Here is a 20,854-nt window from a genome sequence, read left to right on the forward strand (position 1 = left end):
ATATACATAGGTACATGAGGAATATATAGTAATGAACAAAAATCTACAAATAGTTTCTTGTCCTACATTTTCCCAATATTTCATAAAGTAGTTCTTCGTCTTATTAGCCGTAAAAAAAAAAGTGGATTTACATGTGGAATATTATTGCTTATTTTGAGACGTTAACAGAGGTGTTTGTGAGTATAAGGAACGATAACTCTGGGTAGAGATTGACATGTACCTATAGGCCTATAAAGCGATGAAATACCAAGTCTGTTAAAAAAAACCATTGCTCCCGTATGATGGATAAAAGTGGCGAGACTACGAGTGCTGAACATGTAAACCTGTACATAGACTCGTACACAGTAGTAAACGCTTGGTAACACTTTTCCCTCCCCTGTCTTTATAGACACAAATACACAATCCGCTTCAATAATACAGATAAATCATCTCGCTAAAAGCTTTGTAACTTGTCCAACTTAAACGTAGTCAAAATCTTCGCTTCGAAAGCATGTTTTTCTATGCTCCCGAACACTGAAAATAAAGGGTTTTTTCATTGGTTGAATATCGCAATAAGGAATGGTAAAGCGACCAATCGCATATAGAAGCCGAGACACACCTTTCAGCGAAAATATCAGCGTTTTGTCCCACGGGAGGCAAACGTAGTGCGACCGACTGGGTTTCCGACGATGGGCGGAAGAGTGAAGCGTTTGGACGTAGTGATGAATCATAAATAAGCCGGCATGCAGGTTTAATATTCCAAATAGTTAAATATGATTTATAAATTTCTTAATTACCTGGACTGATGCTATAAACACAAAATATTATTAAATTGTATCTGAAACTTAAATACATTATTTTGCATATTCTTATTTCGAAATGATACGTTAGGACAGAAACTCTAAAGATAAAGATAACTTAAATCAATAACGGCGGGCGATTCGCGATAAAATTCCGCAAGAAGATTTATACAATATATATATGTAAAACTTATACGGTACCAATTTTGATGCACCAGATGCGCATTTCGACAAATAATGTCTCTTCAGTGATGCTCAACCGAAATGTTTGAAATCCGAAATAACTATGAAGTTTTAGAGCTATATATATATATATATATATATATATATATATATATATATATATATATAATGGTCGTTTCATAATGCTCATGACATTTTCTTATATCGAAGTACTAATTACATTGAAAAAATCCATATTTCTGTTTCACATGAAGCTGTTTGCATTTAAAGAAACAAATCTTTCTCCATTGTAATTGAATTTTTATAGGATTATATGTTTTAGTGGACGAGTTGTATTTTGTCTGTATTGTGTTACGTATCAAGGAAAGGTGAGGGTGTGATGCAGCTCACACAAAAGCAATACATCCATGCCGGCGACTTAGGAGGCTGAACTCAGTTCAACTCTCAACTATTGTGCCCATTTCTGTTCCAGCTTAATTTCATCCTAAGGCCAAAGGGATATTTTACTTTGAGGAGCTTCCAACTACACTGTTGTCATGAAAATGTACCTGAACACATTTGACTACATGGATTCAGCAGTAATATTCATATTCCTATATTGTGTATGCACTTTACGCAGTGATACAAGCTAGTTATTAAAAAAAATTACTGACATTTACATCTCAATTGTACATCATGCCTAGCTTCGTCAACCATGTTAAGCATTTCAATATGTTACATAACAGTACACCGAGGCATTTCAAATTTTTATTACCGCTCCCTAACCTTTTTTTATTACCGCTCCCTTACCTTTTTTTTTAATTACCGCTTCCTAACCTTTTTTTATTACCGCTCCCTAACCTTTTTTTATTACCGCTCCCTAACCTTTTCTTTATTACCGCTCCCTAACCTTTTTTTTATTACCGCTCCCTAACTTTTTTTTTTTATTACCGCTCCCTAACCTTTTTTTTTTTTATTACCGCTCCCTAACCTTTTTTTTTTTTATTACCGCTCCCTAACCTTTTTTTATTGCCGCTCCCTAACCTTTCTTTTATTACCGCTCCCTAACCTTTTTTAATTACCGCTTCCTAACCTTTTTTTTAATACCGCTCCCTAGTCTTTTTTTATTACCGCTCCCTAACCTTTTTTTATTGCCGCTCCCTAAACTTTCTTTTATTACCGCTCCCTAACCTTTTTTAATTACCGCTTCCTAACCTTTTTTTTAATACCCCTCCCTAATCTTTTTTTATTACCACTCCCTAACCTTTTTTTTTATTACCGCTCCCTAACCTTTTTTATTACCGCTCCCTAACCTTTTTTTATTACCGCTCCCTAACCTTGTTTTATTACCACTCCCTAACCCTTTTTTTTATTACCGCTCCCTAACTCTTTTTTTTATTACCGCTCCCTAACCTTTTTTTATTACCGCTTCCTAACCTTTTTTTTATTACCGCTCCCTAACTTTTTTTTTATTACCGCTCCCTAACCTTTTTTTATTACCGCTCCCTTACCTTTTTTTTAATTACCGCTTCCTAACCTTTTTTTATTACCGCTCCCTAACCTTTTTTTATTACCGCTCCCTAACCCTTTTTTTTTTTATTACCGCTCCCTAACCTTTTTTTATTGCCGCTCCCTAACCTTTCTTTTATTACCGCTCCCTAACCTTTTTTAATTACCGCTTCCTAACCTTTTTTTTAATACCGCTCCTTAATCTTTTTTTATTACCGCTCCCTAACCTTTTTTTATTGCCGCTCCCTAACCTTTCTTTTATTACCGCTCCCTAACCTTTTTTAATTACCGCTTCCTAACCTTTTTTTTAATACCGCTCCCTAATCTTTTTTTATTACCGCTCCCTAACCTTTTTTTTAATTACCGCTCCCTAACCTTTTTTATTACCGCTCCCTAACCTTTTTTTATTACCGCTCCCTAACCTTGTTTTATTACCACTCCCTAACCCTTTTTTTTATTACCGCTCCCTAACTCTTTTTTTTTATTACCGCTCCCTAACCTTTTTTTATTACCGCTTCCTAACCTTTTTTTTATTACCGCTCCCTAACTTTTTTTTTTATTACCGCTCCCTAACCTTTTTTTTTATTACCGCTTCCTAACCTTGTCTTATTACCGCTCCCTAACCTTTTTTTTTTCTTTCTATCCTTTATCTGTAATTAAGTTTTTTTTAACATAAAAGTTCAGGCATTCATTATATTAAAATATATTCCAAAATTTTAGAGTGTACAACATAAATGTTTTTAACGACCATAAACAGTTGTATACCTGTAAGCATGGTACATCGTATACTTGTATAATAAAGGTCGGCTACCTTTAGTTTACAATGCACAACCTCTCAATCGATGATATTTTCCCAGTCCCCAGTCTGGCACTTTCTCAGTTAATTGAAGATATTATGAATTCCATATGTTTGTTGTTTTTGAAAGTATAAAGGATCGGCATATCAACAATCACTGTACAAAGGTATGTCACCGGAAGTTTCCCTTCTCGCTTTCTTTAACTAGAAACATATTTTCCGGCCACAGAAACTGAGACTCCACAGTCCCTCTCATTTCGTCTCTAATATCAGACAGGTACTGACATTGAACACAATGCCTATTGCGTTTGTATGCTTAGTTGAAATATTTTACCCAGAATGAAAGACTATGTACACTTTGTAATAAAGGAGAAATAGGAGATGAATTCCATTTTATTTTACAGTGTCCAACCTTTTCACAAGTAAAAAAAATACATAGACAATTTTTCTTATGAAAGACCAAATATTCTGAAGTTTTCTAATCTATTGTCAATTCAAGATATGAAAATATCAAGAAATCTCTGTGTTTTTATTTCTCATATTTTTGAGATTGTCTGTTGTTCTTCGTAATTGTTCTTCTGCTACCTCTGTAACGTATTACTATTATGTTTATTTTTACATACATTGTATATTATGTTCCCCTCTGGTATCTAAGAGAGTTGCATTGTTCCATATATGAACCTCTGACGATTTTTATTGCATGTATTATATTTCTTGTACCTCATGTACCGTTTAACATGGTTTGAGCGAATAAATTGAATTGAATTGACCCCCCCCCCCTTTCCACACACAACGAGTTGCGGGGGTGTAATGTTTATATGACCCGTCCGTCGGTCCTGTTCTTATCAACGCAATTCCACTGAAACCGTTTAACAGAATTTCATGAAACTTTGTAGTTGATATGGGCATACTGTGTAGATGTGCATATTTGCCGAAAATTCGGATTTGGTTTCTTTCTGGAAGTTATGCCCTTATGAACTTACATATATGTAAGATTAAATTTACTACTGAAACAGTTTGTCAGCGCAACTCCTCTGAAACCTCTAAAAAGAATAGCATGTAACTCTGTACTTAAGTTGGTTATCTCGTTTAGAAATGCATATTCGCAGGAAATTTTCTGATTTGATTTTCTTTTGAGAGTTATACCCCATTTGAACATAGAAGTTTGGATAAAATGTACTATTTTGTGCAACTTTCGAGAAACTGATTTTCAAGCCATATGTAATTAGAATATTTCTGTTTTAATATTTACACAATTTACATTTCCAAACAATATTACATATAAATCATATAACCATGCGAGAACCAATATTTTTAACGAACTACTACAAATTGAGCAAATTCGTATTATAGATACTCACTGCTTGTTATTGTGAAACGAAGCACCATCATACATTGTATGATTCGAATAGAAAAATATTTTCCTCTACACAAAAGTAAATTAGATATTCTTTGATATTTAAATGATATATATAAAAATTTTAAGATAAAGCTGAATTTCAAAATGTTTGTATGACAGTCTTCTATTTCAAAAATGAAAGGTGAAGACAACGAACAGTGTTCAAACTCATAACTCCTATAAGCATTACAAATTAAAGAGTTTGACAAACACGGACCCCTGGACATACCAGAGGTGGGATCGGGTGCCTAGGAGGAGTAAGCATCCCCTGTCGACCGTTTATATATAAATGCATTATATTTAAGTATATTGGAGAGGATCATTAAGTTGCAAGAACTTGTAGACACAATCCATTTGTATGTATTATACAATAAAATATGTCTAAATCAAACAATATTACCTAGTAGCGCCATCTGCTAACATGCGTGAAAATACTACAGTACAGTATAGAGGCATGAGAATTTGTTGTATTTTATGCTTAGTGTGTGCAGCATTGTCATTCATCGTGGGGCACTTTTTCTTTTCTTTGCCTTCTTTTGTGGTGGACCTGCGTGGATTACTGTTTTTAAAATGTCTTAAAATAGTTCCTAAATGAATAGTTCCTATAATTCTCGTGGACGGTTGTGTATCTGTAGTCCACATGAGTACAGCTCAGCGGTTGTTCCACGAATCATGTAAGCCGGATTCAAATGTTAGGCGAGTCCGAATGAGTAGTGGTTCCACTGCATTCTTCAAAACTAAACCAGGCTTACCTGATCCAAACCTTCGACCGTACTAATAGAAGGATGTCGAAAAATTGCAAGTCTCCAAAATTTACTGCATTGGAAAACATTTCATTCCCTGATGGTATGAGAATTTGCGATAGGAAGTGTAGTAATTAGGGCTGTACGGACCGTGGATATCGGCCTGGATAGCTCAGTGGTTAGAGCACCTGACTAGTAATGCAGGGGTCCCGGGTTCGATTCCCGGTCCAGCCAAAGATTTTCTCCTCTCTCCTATACTACATTTGGTGCCGTTGACCACCCCTGGTCTTGCAGGTGAAGGTCCTGTCAGGGGCGAAAAGAATCTGGGTTATGTGTCTTCGAGGGCGAAGACTATTTAAGGAGGGAGGAATGTAGTAAGTAGGGCTATATGGACTGTGGATATCGCTCAGTGGTTAGAGCACCTGACTAGTAATGCAGGGGTTCCGGGTTCGATTCCCGGTCCAGCCAAAAATTTTCTCCTCTCTCCTATATATACTACATTTGGTGCCGCGACAACCCAGGTTCGAATCCTGGTCACGGCACCAAATGTAACAGGAAGGGAGAAAATGCAACGTCCAAGACCGGGATTCGAACCCGGGCCCCCTGAATTTCTAGCCAGGTTCTCTACCAACTGAGTTATCTGGCCACCGGTGATCGAACCCGGCTGACCGCTACATTCCTCCCTCCTTAAATGTCTTCACACCTGAAGACATCAACCCAGGATCTTTATCCCCTGGCAGGCATTTTCACCTTCCTGTTACATTTGGTGCCGTAGACCAGCCCCTGGAACAGACAGGTGAAAATGCCTGCTAGGGGATAAAGATCCTGGGTTGATGTCTTCAGGTGTGAAGACATTTAAGGAGGGAGGAATGTAGCGGTCAGCCGGGTTCGATCGCAGTTGGTAGAGAACCTGGCTAGAAATTCAGGGGGCCCGGGTTCGAATCCCGGTCTGGTCCATTGCATTTTTCCCTTCCTGTTACAGAAGTATTGCTTGATGGAAGTTGGAAGGCAAGATGCCCCCCTAGCGCAAACATCCGTGCATCAAAGGACCCCATCGGAAATAAGCTTTCGAGCTTTCATGGGTTATCCTTGGTATTTATGTATGTATGTATATACCGAATAAACATTTATTTATTCATCTATGGTGAGAATGTCTGGCCTTGTGCAAGGATGGAACAAGTATATCACTTCTGTCAATAACAATTTCATTGTTTACAATTTTATATAGTGTGGTGAGTCTGGCATGTCTGCGACAATGTGCTAAAGGTGTCCAGTGGAGATGTTCTATCATACCATCCACATTATTGATTGATTGTATATTGTTTAACGTCTCTCCCGAGAATTCTTCATTTATATGGAGCCGTCCCCATTGCCGGTGAAGGGCAAAATTTAGCCTTATGCTCAGCGCTTACGCCCTTTGAGCAGGGAGGGATCTTTATCGTGTCACCCCTGCTGTGATACGGGGCCTCGGTTTTTGCGGTCTCATCCGAAGGACCGCCCCATTTAGTCGCCTTTTACGACAAGCAAGGGGGTACTGAGGACCTATTCTAACCCGAGTCCCATCGGGATTCATCCACATTAGATCTGTTCCTGTATCCGTTGCTGACATAGCGGGCTACTCTTCTTTGCACTATGTCAAGTATGTGGATGTCTTTATGATGATATGGGTCCCAAACTGATGAAGCATACTCAATCAGGGGTCTTACATGTACTAATGATTTGTAAGCGTTCTCTTTGACAGATTTTGAACTAATATTGAAGTTACGACGTAGGAAGCCTAAGGTCTTATTAGTTTTCCCACAGATGGTACCGGTATTTATATGGTCGCTCCACTTCAAGTCAAATGTTATAAGGCAGCTGAAGTACTTTACACTTCCCAAAGATACCAGTTTATGATGTCCATGTAACGTGATTGATGACGTATGATGTTAGTCCGTCTGCTGATCGTAAGCACGTTGCATTTACCAGGGTGAATCTCCATGTTCCATAACTTCTCCCAAATCCCAAGCTTCACTGCTTGTCCATGTCTGACTGGAGTGTACCGGTGTCTGCATTTGAAGTAACTGTATAATAGACTATAGAGTCGTCCGCAAATAGTCTTACAGCTGCTTTGAGTCCTTTCGGCAAGTCGTTTATGTAGAGGAGGAATAGGCAAGACCCAAGAACCTATCCCTGTGGCACCCCAAACTCCACTTGTTGACTAGATGTTTCCTCGTTCACTACAACTGCATGCGTTCTGTCAGTGAGAAAGCTATGGATCCAGGTGTTGACTTCACCTTTAATACCGTAGTGGTCCAGTTTACGTATAAGGTGACTGTGGCTCACTTTGTCAAAGGATTTAGAGAATTCCATTATCAGCATGTCTGTCTGCTTACCTGCCGTCATGGTGTTAGTGTCATCGTTAACAAAGTCAAGAAGCTGAGACTCACAGGAGACGTCTGCTGCGAAAGCCATGTTGGAGCGGATACGATCTGTCGTTGTTATCAGCATGTTTCATGATATGGCTTGTGACAATATGTTCCATTATTTTGCAACACAGGTAAGCTAAATCAGGCGATAGTTCTCTGCTATATCGTCTAGAATAGACAAAAGAACCTTTTTGCTAAGTCGAAATCTATTTATAAAATCTGTATCATTATGATAAGTGATAGGATTAAGTCTGTCTCTAACAATTCGTTCTCTTCTAATCAATCTTTCTACAAGATCAAACCTGTGCACCAAATAATCCGCCATCATTCCCCACGAGAACATGGAGCTGGATTTAAACTATCCGTGCACCTGGTTCATTATTTACCGTAATTCTGTGCCGTTCTCGCCTCAGCCCTTAAACCTGTATTCAGAACCAGTATCATTGATAAAGAGTTTAAACCTGAGATACGCAAAAGGCTATCAAGGGCCAAGGTTTTCAACTAGTCGGTTTTCCACAGATAAGTTAAAGCTGACATGGATTCTTAGATATAGCTATATCTGCTTATCCGCTATATTTCATGACCATTCTATTGTTATGTTCATGTATATCAGGTTTTGTATGGTATATAAGGGGACAAGATTTGATACGCTTCACTACACATCAGTGTTTCCGATTTCCCTGTGTGGATAGCTTAGACAGTTACACGTACATCTCCGATAGTAATGTATAGGGTATCAGAAACAAATAAAATCGTGTTAAAGAACACCATGTAGTGCTTAAAATTACAATAAACATATTTTACAACGGTAAAGCATTCTAAAAGTTGTTGATGAATAAATTTGGAATAAAAAACTTTTCTTTACATGCATGTACATATAGTTGCAGTACACATTTCAAAATTATACAATAAACGCGGAAAAATATTTCAATATCTATTGATAGAAAGAAAAAAGCAAAGACATAAAATTCATACCATTCATTATTCATCCTCACTTCAAGCAAAATGCCAATACATAACTTTTGCACATGACATGTGTGCTCGTCATAAAAAAGCATCGAATGCGAACGACTATTTACCTGGGTCTACTATCTGTAAAGGACCTCAAATAGTCGGAAATAGTACTAAAATTTCTTTTATTACCATAATCCATGAAACAAAAGGATCAACTCCATTTATATTCCTACAGTATCACATTGTCACTTCATTGTACAGACTTGACCGGTGACGATCAGCTGCCTTCTATCAGGGGAAGTATCAGAGTACAATACCCCGTACACTCGTACAGCTGCTTTCTATCAGGGGAAGTATCAAGAGTATTAATACCCCGTACACTCGTACAGCTGCCTTCTATCAGGGGAAGTATCAGAGTATTAATACCCCGTACACTCGTACAGCTCTATCAGGGGAAATATCAGAGTACAATACCCCATACACTCGTACAGCTGCCTTCTATCAGAGGAAGTATCAGAGTACAATACCCCGTACACTCGTACAGCTGCCTTCTATCAGGGGAAGTATCAGAGTATAATACCCCGTACACTCGTACAGTTGTCTATGCAAATCATATGTGCTGCAATACGCAGTTTATATACTTAAATGATTTCCTGATTTTACAAATCTGCAAAACTCACAGACCAGTAAATCATACAATTTAAGAATTCATGCACAATGCAGTGTAAATATTTTACTCTGATACTGGTTAAAAACCCCGATCTTAGAATTATAGTAAATGTTAATTTAGGAATGGTAACTATTTCAAGGCATTTTAAAAACAGTAATCCACGCATGTCCACCACATGTTGAAGGTAAACAAAATAAAAGAAAAAGTGAGAAAGCTCACATACTTCTCGCCCGAACAATGAATGACAATGCTGCACACACTAAGCATAAAATACAACAAATTCTCATGCCTCTATAATGCTGCACACTCTAAGCATAAAATACAACAAATTCTCATGCGTCTATACTGTACTGTACTATTTTCACACATGTAAGTAGATGACACTACTAAGTCATATGTAATATTGTTTAGAAATATAAATTGTGAAAAGTATTAAAACAGAAATATTTTTATTACATATGGCTTGAAAATCGGTTTCACGAAAGTTGCACAAAATAGTACATTTTGTCCAAACTTCTATGTTCAAGAGGGGCATAACTCCCTGAAGAAAATCAAATCAGTATCTACACAGGATGGCTATATTACATGCAGAGTTACGTGTTATTCTATTTAGCGGTTTCAGAGAATTTGCGCTGACAAACTGTTTCTGTAGTATATTTAATTTTGATCAAACTTCTAAGTTCAAAAGGGCATAATTTCCAGAAAGAAAACAAATCCTAATTTTCTGCAAATCTGCACATCTACACAGTATGCCCATATCAACTACAAAGTTTCATGAAATTCTGTTAAACGGTTTCAGTGGAATTGCGTTGACAAGAACAGGACCGACGGACGGGTCATACAAACATTATATACACTGTACCTTCCGCAACTCGGTCATTGTGTAGGGTAAAATATTTCAACCCAGGATGCTAAAGCAATGGGCATTTTGTTAAATGTCAGTACATGTGTAAAAGTAAAGATGAAATGAGAGGGACTGTCGAGTAGCCGTAAAATATGTTTCTAGTTAAACAGCGTCCTCACCAGGATGAAGAGAAGGCGAGAAGGGAAACTTCCGGTGATATACCTGAGTACAGTGGTTGTTGACATGTAGATCCCTTATACTTTCAAAAACAATTCATGATATCTTTAATTAACTGAGGAAGTGCCAGACTGGAGACTGGAGAAAATCCCAATGATCGGAAAGTCGTGAACTGTAAACAAAAGGTAGCTGCCCTTTATTGCATATACGACGCGTGGGTTTAGTTAATCATGCGGACAGGTATATAGCTGTTTATGAGTTTTAAGTCCAAATACAGGATTTTTGTATAAGACTTGAATCCAATTGATGAATTCTTGTCCAAAATATAAAAAAAACACTCGAGTGTTTTTATCATAAATGTCCGTTCGACGGAATAAATCGCCTTTTGGAAATCAACTAAAAGTAAAATTGCCTCTTCATTATCATTTTCACAACATTTTAAAATATCAACAATAAGCCTAGAGCAGTTATTGATACCAATATATCGATCTTTTATGTAGACAAACTGATCCTTTGATATAACATTCCATATTTTTTGCAATTTTATTGCTAATACAAAGGCTAAAGTCTTCTAATGTGTATTGGTGAGGCTGATTGGCCTATAATTATTCAGTTCCCTTTTATCGTATCACATTTTTAAATAAGAGTGAAATGACAGATAAACGTTTTATCTTTTTCACATGAACATTTCATACAAGAATAAAAATGGCTCTTTAACTCATTACAAAATTCTGATTGCTTTCCATCATATCAAATAAGGCATACGTATATTCATCAAGAGGTGGAAATTGTTTTAACATACACGTATTCTTGTCATCATCGCTTAAACACTTTCAAAACTCGTATTTCGTAAATATTCATTCAATTCCTAATTTCTGTTTTCTTCTTGATTTGCATACAATATTTCATAAAAGGTACACATGGTTTTCAAAATATCTTCATCTTTATGTATAAATTTATTTCTCTCATTGAACAAGTGCTTGATAGTTGGGGGTGTTTTTTTTTTTTGGTACTGATAACACTTTTCCAAGTCCCAAAAATATGCTGAACTCTTTTCACCATTTTCAATCCCATTCGCTCTTGATCTTCAATCAGCTCATTTTCAATAAAAAATTTGTTCATGTCTATTAAACATGGGTCCGTATTTTCTATACTAAATATTTTGTTCTCAATATACTTTATTCTTTCTTTGATTTTTTTTTTTGGGTTTACTCGTGATGAAAAATTGATAATTCATACAAAAAGATTTGATACCATATTTCAAATTTTCCCACGATACTTGTAGGTCTGCACTAAAATTGTAAAAATTTTGAATATATGATTTTATGTCCAAAACACATGTTTTATCATTTAATAAAGACGCATTACATTTCCAGTAACCTGGACCCCCTTCGTTTATATTCAATAAAGGTGCATTAAATTTTCAGTAACCTTGACCACTTTCGTCCTTATTCAACAATAAACACATTGACAAACATCGATGGTCACTCATTCTAGTCCCATTTGAATGGGTACCAGGTATTATTTGTTTACTAGCAACACATCTGATTTCATACATAACATTTTGTTGGTGATAAATATGTAATCAATACGACTTCTCGGGACATTGCTTGCATCACACCATTTTATACCCAGTTTTAATTCCACATATTACACAGATTTAATTAAGTAGCATTTTCTCAAGATATTCAAGATATTGCAACATTTATCACTTGTATAAAATCTCCACACAGTATCAAATTTTCCAGTGTACTTGCATGTTGATTAATCCATGTTTGCATTCTCTTAAAGAAATCACATTCATCAAATAGATTATTCGGTGCCTGTACGTTAACTACTGTAATCACGAAGTGTTGATATGTAATGTTTATGGTCCAAATAACGACAAACCGCCTTTTTTTGATAATGTACAAAAATGCATTGATGATATGCAGTGTTCTAATATTATTTGGTCTTAAACCCAGATTTAGATTATTACAATCATAAAAGTACTATTAACCCAAAGGCAAGGGACAAGGTCTTGGAGTTAATGGAAAGTAATGGTTATATTGATCCTTTTAGGCAGCTACACGAAAATACTCGTGGAGGGAAAAAAAAACATTAAAACAAAGTCGTTTAGATTTCTTCTTTAATATCTGAGACAATTTTGTCTGGTTTAGAAAAATGTAATATAGAGTCTAGTTATAGATCAGACCATTCTATGATATTCTTGTCCATTGCTTTTGATAAATTCAAGAAAGGTAGAGGATTATGGAAGTTCAACAATTCTTTATTATATGATGAAAATTATTTAGATTGTATTAGAGGTTTTATTTTTAGAAGTTAAGAAGCAATATGCAGCTCCTGTAGATAATTTTGGTAACATACACAATATCCCTGATGCAGACATTTCCTTCACTATTAATGATCAACTGTTTTTAGAAACCTTCTTATTAGAAATAAGGGGTAAAACAATTTCTTATGCTTCAAATATTAAAAAAAAAAAGAAAGGAGGAAAAAGAATTAATTGAAAATATCAAAACATTGGAAGAAAATGTTTGTGACAGTAATATTGATGAACTGTCTAGTAAAAAACAAGATCTAGAAAACATTAGAAAACACAGGTTACAAGGTAATTATGTAAGAAGGAGAGCCAAATGGGTTGAAGAAGGCGAAAAACCATCAAATTATTTTTGTGCTTTGGAATCCAGAAATTTTACGAGCAAAATAATCCCTAGATTGGAGAATAATGAAGGGAGGGTAATATATGAACAATCTGAAATCTTAAGGGAAACAAAAACTTTTTATGAACAATTATACAAGAAAACTGAAGTAAAGTGATAGTTTTGATTTTAACAATGAGCCAAGCTTTAAAGATATTCCGAAACTTTCTAATAAAGAATCAGAATCAATAGAAGGGGAAATTACTATTGAAGAAGCCTCCAATACCCTTTACAAAATGAAATCTAATAAATCCCCAGGATCTGATGGTTTTTCTGCCGAATTCTTCAAAATGTTTTGGAAATATATTGGTATTTTTGTTTTAAGGTCTATCAATTATAGAAGTAGTATTTTGTCAGTTACACAAAGACATGGTATCATTACATTGCTACTGAAAGGTATAGCCAAGACAATATCTAAAGAACTGGAAGCCTATCACTCTATTGAATACTGTTTATAAAATTGCATCAGGTTAAGTGGCTAGTAGAGTAAAACGGTATCTAGATAAAAAAAATCAACCCTGATCAAACAGGTTTTTATTCCCAACAGGTATATTGGAGAAAATACAAGGCTTATCTATGATATTATGCATTACACTGAGGAAGAAAATATACCTGGTTTATTATTACTTATCGATTTTGAAAAAGCTTTTGATACAGTGTCTTGGGAATTTATTAAAAAAGTACTAACTTTCTTTAACTTTGGCAACTCTATTCGGAATTGGGTATCATTATTTTGTACAGATATTACATCTGCAGTAAATCAAGGTGGTAATCTCTCTGAAAAAAAATCAATATTCAGAGAAGGTGTAGACAAGGTGACCCTTTGTCACCATATATTTTTTTTTAATTGTGCAGAAATATTAGCTATTCAGATTAGATTAAGCAAAAATATTAAAGCTCTTACTGTAAACAATGTAGAAAAGATTTCCCAGTTGGCTGATGACACTTCACTTATTCTTGAAGGCAGTAAAGAATCTCTCTTAGAAACATTGGAGACACTGCGACAATTTTCAGAAATGTCTGGACTTTATATTAATTTTGACAAAACCCATATAGTATAGATTGGATCCAAAAGATTTAGTAATGAAATTTTACTGCCTAACTACAAGCTTAAGTGGGGTACTACAAGATTTAATCTACTAGGAATACATTTTGATGTGGAACTAAAAAAAATGATGCAGCTAAACTATGAACCAAAATGTGTACAAATTAAATCTTTACTTAAACATTGGGAGAAAAGATTTTTGACTCCCATTGGAAAATCACAGTTATTAAGACATTGGCTTTGCCCTATTAAACCATATCTTGACGTCAATCCCAAATCCCTCTGAGTTGTATTGTAAAAATTTAGAAAAATTATTTCTTTCATATGGAATAATTCAACTCACAGAGTAAAAAAAGAAGTAATAGTTAAAAAAAATATGAAGATGGAGGATTGAAAATGGTAAATCTAATGTCTTTCATAGCTTCTATGAAATTATATTGGGTAAGACATCTCATTTTCTCCAGCAGAGGTATGGGACTGTTTATTCCCAATTTTCAGTTGAACAAATTCATTAACTGTGGGGTTGAATACATACCACTTTTTTAAAAACACTGAAAAATAAATTTTGGATTGATGTATTCAAGTCCTACATTACATTACATAGTCTTATTGATGAGTCTACTGTTGCTGTTGATTCACCTCTATTTTAAAAACCACATATTTATATTGGTGGAAAACCATTTTTTAATAAACAAATGTTTGACAGCAACATCAGACTGATTAATGATATTATTAATGAAGATGGTTCACTTTTTAGTTTTGAACATTTTTGGCCGGGTTGCACGAAGTGCAAATCCGGTCTATAGTATGGTGAAGTGCGGGCGGGCGGGCGGCCGGTTGGGGAAATTTTGTGAAATCAACTCCTCCTACAGTTTTTTATATACAACCTTGAAACTTTGTAGAAAGTAAGTATATATATTGAAGTTATGCACTAGGTTTTTTGAAGTCTGACCTTTGTTGAATATGGGCGCTACAGCAAAAAGTTGTTACTAAAAATAGAGTTCAACTTGAAAAAGGTAAATGAGATTATCTTTTGTGGTTAAATTTAGTTGCACTACCTCTGAGGAAAAATTCAATTATATATGAATGTCAAATTTTCTGGGCATGAGTTGTAAATTTGCAATATAAATAGAGAAATTCTGTTTCTTTATCATATAATCATATACAATTCAAGCACCTGAAGTTATTGTTCATTTTAGTTATTATTACTTAATAGTACATATATCAGCAGTGCTCCAAGTTGCGAGTAAAACGGTCGCATTTGCGACCAGAAAATAAATTTTGCGACTAGAGATTATAATTAAGTCGTATTTTCGCGAGTGAAGAAAAATTGGGCAACCAGTAAAATTTTAGAATCGGGATCGGAAGTCTGAATAAATATTTTTAGTCTCGGTCAAAACAATCAAGATGGCGGGAAAACGAAGTTTAGAGCACTTGGGATTTATCAATAGTAAAAAACAGAAGCCTCAGCCTTGTACATGTAACAAAGAAATTCAAGAATCACACGGGGAAAGTTCTGCATCAAAAGATGGCGTAGCAATGTCTAAAGAGAAATGCAAAAGTAAAGGAAGAACCCCAGTCCTGAAATGGCGGAGGAAATTTTCGTGATGGCAAAATGTTTTGCAGAATTTGTGAGGCCAATAAGCCAGCAACGTCCACAATTTCTAGACATCCATTGTCCTATTTCGCCACGACCGAGTGTACATCTTTCATACGTGGAAATGTGACTATTCACGGTAACAGTAAGAGACATGTCGTTGTCCGTGACTGCATTATTAGCAGTAAGTCGAGCGGGGCAACAGATAACTACCACCAAATAAATCCCTACCCAAATTATTTACTCTAAATATTGCAACCCGGCCAATTGAGTCTTTGACCCATTTTTGTAATATTTATACAATCATTAGGATAAATTGAATCCATGCAGTAAGAGCATGGATAAAAAAAATCAGACCCTGGAAAAAACATCATGAAGCTCACAAATTATGACAAATACTTACACAATTTTGAAATGTTACAAATCAAAATTTTTCTATGAAATTCTTAATAAAAATAACTCGGTCTCAGCTGGCAAAAAGAAATGGAGTGAGCGTTTAGATGTAGACGACAGGGAATGGAAAATAATCCACAAAATACCCTTCAGAGTGACAAAAAAACTGTAAGCTCCACTGGTTTCAGTACAGAATTATAAACTAAATTTTAGCAACAAATTCATTATTGTTCAAAATAAAAAGAATAGATTCTAAATATTGCAACTTTTGTCACTCTGAGGAGGAAACAATAGAACATATTTTATGGGAATGTAATTGTTTACAATTATTTCTTGTAGAATTCAAACAATTTTTAGAAGATAAGACTGAGCGACAGATTACGATTACAAAGAAATCCTTTATTTTAGCTTATATTGAAAATAATAGTGATATACAACACATTATCATTTTATTTCTGAAGTATTATGTCTATACTGCAAGATGCACTAAGAAACCTTTAAACTTGCCCGCTGATTATTTTATGAAACACACAAATATATAGCATATAAGAATGGTGAAAAAAAAATTGATACTCAATGGAACATGCCCCCCCCCCCTCTCTCTTCTCTCTTTCTCACTATCTCTCTCCACAGCACATAATGATAATTATATGACTTGTTATATTCAATTCATGTGCTTTATTATGTGTACAAAAACCAATTTTAAAAAAAATGTAATCACTTGATCGCCAATAGAAATATTAACCAAGAGTGTCCTCCCGTCATTCGATTTGTGTATGCTTAAAGTATCAATGCCAATTTAAAAAAGAATACTAGCTCCCCCCCCCCCCCCCATTTATCCTTCTATAAAACTTTGCCCCCCCCCCCCACACACACACACACCTATTGTAGCCTCAGCCTACTCCTGGAAGTCATCATGATTTGAACGAACTGCACTACGTGGGAATGCTTGCATATTTGTATTACTAATCAGCTGTTCTTGAGAAGATTTTTATACGCCCGTCTTTAGACGGGACGTATTATGGCACAGCAATGTCTGTACGTCCGTCCGTCCGTTCGGCTTTTTTTGTTTCTAATTTCATTTCTCTATCACATATCAAGCTGAAACTTGCCATGTAGCTCCTTTATGGATTACTCTAGATTTTCTTGCAATTTTGATCCATTTCAACCTTTCTTGCAGGAGTGTTGCCCCTTTATTTGAAAATTATTGTTACCTGGAGTGTACATAAATTGTCCGGCTAACTCCTCCCACAATTTTCAAGTGAGGAACATCTTGTTTTACAGAGTGTTTGTATAAATATTGAAGATGTGCATGTGGCAAGGATTTTGATTTTCTTCAATTTTTGAGAAAATTACAGGTTGCTGAACTCAATTCGTTTTGAGAAAATATTGCAAAGAGAGTACATGATTTGTTAAGTGAACTCCTTTCACAGTTTTCAAATGAGATTGGTCCTGTGGTTCTGGAGAAAAGTCGCAAATGTAAAAGTTTACGGATGCCGGACAAAGTGTGATCAGAAAAACTCAATTGAGCTGAAAATGAAACTAACACAAATAATATGAAATCAAAATGGAATAAAAAGAGAGTGGTTCTTTAAACAACGAAGCGTGGCTCTGTTGTCTTTTACGGACAGCAGAATTATAGAAAATTTACCTACAACGCTGGCGACCGTTATCTCCCCCTTAAACAAAAACACATTTTATTGTTTATGTTTGAAATCGTTTGCTTATAAAAATTTGCAAATTTATCATTGTAACAGATAAGAAAAGTTCCAATATTACAGATCTATCAGAGCTGGGCAAACTACCATTTTTTAAATTTCATTATTGTACTTGGTTTTCACTTGAAAGCCAACCAGAAAACTGTTTGTTATATAGTAAACAATATAAATACTTGGTTAAATACTTGTGAAACAAAATGGGTGTAGTATGGTCTAAATATAGATCAATGAAACTAATAAGTCTTTTTCAAAAATCGCAAAGAAATATTAGATTTTTTGTTTTACATTTCTGGTTTAAGAAAAGAGAAGCAGTAAAGAGATATATAACATACGTGTTACGGTAGAAAAATTGAAAGTGAAAAGTTTTTTTTTTTTAAGTTTTGAAAGATATTTGTAAATTTTAAAATATAGTGTACATAATCTCAAAATTGAAAGTGGAAGATATGAAACACTGATAGACAAAAAAAATTACACTTGAAAGAAATAGAAGAATCTGTAGAAGGAATCGTATAGAAGATGAAGGTCATCGATTGATTGAATGTCCTCTATTTAAAAGTGACAGACAGGATATCGTTTTTTCAGGACATTGCTGAAAATATCTTTTTAAAAATCACTATCCTTTATCAAATAAAGAGAAATTTATGAGGATTATATCAAATGAAGACCATCCCGGTCTGGTCCGTTGCATTTTCTCCCTTTCTGACATAATAAGCTGTTGTGACATATTTGCATATGATCAACCATTTCAGGCAGACTCAATATGAACCAATAAATTTTGCAATGAATGAGAGAGATGAGAAAAGTCAAGATAGGTCCAAGACAACTATGTCTCCTGTCCCTGTAGATAGTCCCTATAGAACCAGACAAGTTTGATGGTAGAAGTGTAACTTGGCAAGATTATCTTGTGCATTTTGAACAAATGTCTGCCTGGGATGGTTGGTCATATGCAGATATGTCCCAACAGTTTATTATTTTTTCTACACTTCTGTGGTAAAATTATTCTATTCTTTTAAGACAGATTTTCATTTCCTTACAATAACAATTATTCGTCTTTTTCATCAAACTTTATATAACGGTACGTTATATGATGTAATATGTGGCCAAATAATTAGTAACAGTATTTTCAGATTTTTATTCATTTTCACTTCTAACACAGTTGTACTACTTGTGCAAGAATAATATCTATGAAAATTTAAACAATTCAAACCTGTTTGCTTTGTTTCTTTACTAGTCTTTAAAAAATTCAATTTTTTTTATCAAACACACGGAGAAACTCCTATTCTTTGACTTCATATAGAGGCTTTAATCAGAGTTAATATGGGGAACAATGGTCTTTGATTAGTACAAATACCATTCATATTCGAGGTCATACTTGTGAAGAAAATCTTGTACAATGATACTGCTTTTGTAGAGATATCCATTTCAATAATGAAAACAAAGAGATAATTTAAGTCCACTTTTTAGAGTTGCTAAAGGCGGCATTTTTTTTTTTTTGGAAAAAGCTATACTTGTTATATGTTGTAACTGCCCATACCTACTAAAAATCACTAAAAAAAAAAAAAAAAAAAAAAAAAGCAGACTAAAGAAACTCTTCAATATTAGGATATACACAATTCCTTCATGGGAGTCCTTATTTGAGTGAAAATAATGAATGTTTTTATTTTGCGATTTCCATATCTAGACGGCAAGCAATGCAGTTAATAGCGAACAGCAGTGTCACCTAAGTGCACATCAAATGGTAGAACAGGCCGAAACTGAATGCAAATTTCCATACATGAATTATGAAGGACTCTTTCGAGATTCGGTGAAGGCGTAAGTCAAAACTGAAAACTCACAAAATTGTTTAGGTACTCATTCTAGGTTGCAACTACAGACCTCCTAGGTGACTTGCGCCCCCTTCTCCTCTCTAAAGCCTAATGCCAATATCAGCCCACGGTAAAGGTATGATATTTATAACTCCATCAAAGAAGAAATATTTCTGATTTGTTTAAAAATATTCAGCTACTTGGCTAGCTTGGCTAGTTGCCTGCGGGTTCACCGTGAGGTCACGCCAAGTTTCCGGGTTAAGCAGTGTACGCAGCTCCATTGTATACAAATGATAGGTCACTTCCCCAAGGACCATATGGTTATTAAAACAGTTCAAATGTAAGCACACTGAACCAATGAATCGTGATCATGTCCACTGGCCCAGAAATGTCCTGTCAGAATGTATGCAACGCATACACTACACACACGATATATTTGACGAGCTTTATAATGTCGCCAGTTTATGCGTATAATGATTTTTTCCCAAAACGACACCTGCTACAAATTTTTTGTTGTTGTTAAAAAATGATGAAAATGAAAAATAGATTTATATGTTTTTATAAGTAAAATGAATACAATTTACTATATGGAATATTCCCATGATTTATGAATTAAGTCCAAATCAATAACATATAGAAAATTGACAAATTCCTTACTTTTTAAAGAATTTTATTTGTGTATACTCATTACATGTACAACCAATCTTCGCCGTGTGTGTGTGTGTGTGTGTGGTGCGTGCTTGTGTGCGTGCGTGTGTGTGATATAATATTACACTATAAAGCCAAAAAATATTGTGTGTGTAGTGTATGCGTTGCATACGTTCTGACAGGACATTTCTGGGCCAGTGGACATGATCACGATTCATTTGTTTCAGTATATGTATATATATTATACATTTCAAGCACTTATATTCCAACAGCACTCAACATCCAAAGTGTCGAATCTAAAAGTAGATATGAGGTCCAATAAAAAAAGGATATAAAAAACACTAAAAATGACCAACGACACGAACAACAGTGAATTGTCAAATTTTCAGGACAACCTGTCCCTTCCTCAGGATGATAGAATATTTACATAGAAAAGAAAACTAAATAGAAAAGGAAACTACAACTACAACTAAACTATAAAAGCTGATAACAAACAAAACGTCTA

The 20,854-nt window shown here is 35.0% G+C and overlaps 1 non-coding gene across 1 annotated transcript; it reads left to right on the top strand.

Moving 5' to 3' along the window:
• The first annotated feature begins 5,548 nt into the window (after nt 1-5,548).
• On the top strand, nt 5,549-5,622 carry Trnat-agu (transfer RNA threonine (anticodon AGU)). Its single transcript has one exon. It is a non-coding gene; the product is annotated as a tRNA-Thr (tRNA).
• Nucleotides 5,623-20,854: the final 15,232 nt, after the last annotated feature.

The sequence above is a fragment of the Ostrea edulis genome, chromosome 1, assembly GCF_947568905.1.
Source record: "Ostrea edulis chromosome 1, xbOstEdul1.1, whole genome shotgun sequence".
Taxonomy (NCBI): domain Eukaryota; kingdom Metazoa; phylum Mollusca; class Bivalvia; order Ostreida; family Ostreidae; genus Ostrea; species Ostrea edulis.